Raw genomic sequence first — 585 nt, forward strand, 5'->3', positions numbered from 1 at the left:
TTGCAAAATGTTATTTATTGCTAATTATTGCACATTTACTACAAAATAATATTATTCATTGCACATTATTTGTTACAAAATAAGTTATTCATTGTCATAAATGTAAAACAAAATTTATTTTAAATATGATAATCAAAACTAAACCGCAGATATAACATTATTGTAATATATAATATATAATATATAATATATAATAAAAGAAACTGAAAATATTAAATTATTATAATATATAATATATAATAAAAAATAAACCAAAAATAGAAAATTATTTTACTTGAAAAAGTAATGCATTGCCATAGTTTTACTATCGTAATATTTGCGATTGGGTAATAAAATACGCTTATTATTTTTAAATTTTAAACGTACCGTAGCAAATTTTTTTATTAATTTTAAACGCAAATTATCACAATTATCAAGGATATGATCTGTGGGAACAGAATTAAATTTATTAACTAAAAATGTATGCAAGTTCACATTATGTATTTTTTCAAAGTAAGGACTGTAATGTCTAAAAATATTTTCTAATTGTAAGAAAACTTTAAATGTCGGTTTATTAACAAAGTATAACGTATTTGCACTATAACA

This window comes from Wasmannia auropunctata, unplaced genomic scaffold (assembly GCF_000956235.1).
Source record: "Wasmannia auropunctata unplaced genomic scaffold, wasmannia.A_1.0 LD336043.1, whole genome shotgun sequence".
Taxonomy (NCBI): Eukaryota; Metazoa; Arthropoda; class Insecta; order Hymenoptera; family Formicidae; genus Wasmannia; species Wasmannia auropunctata.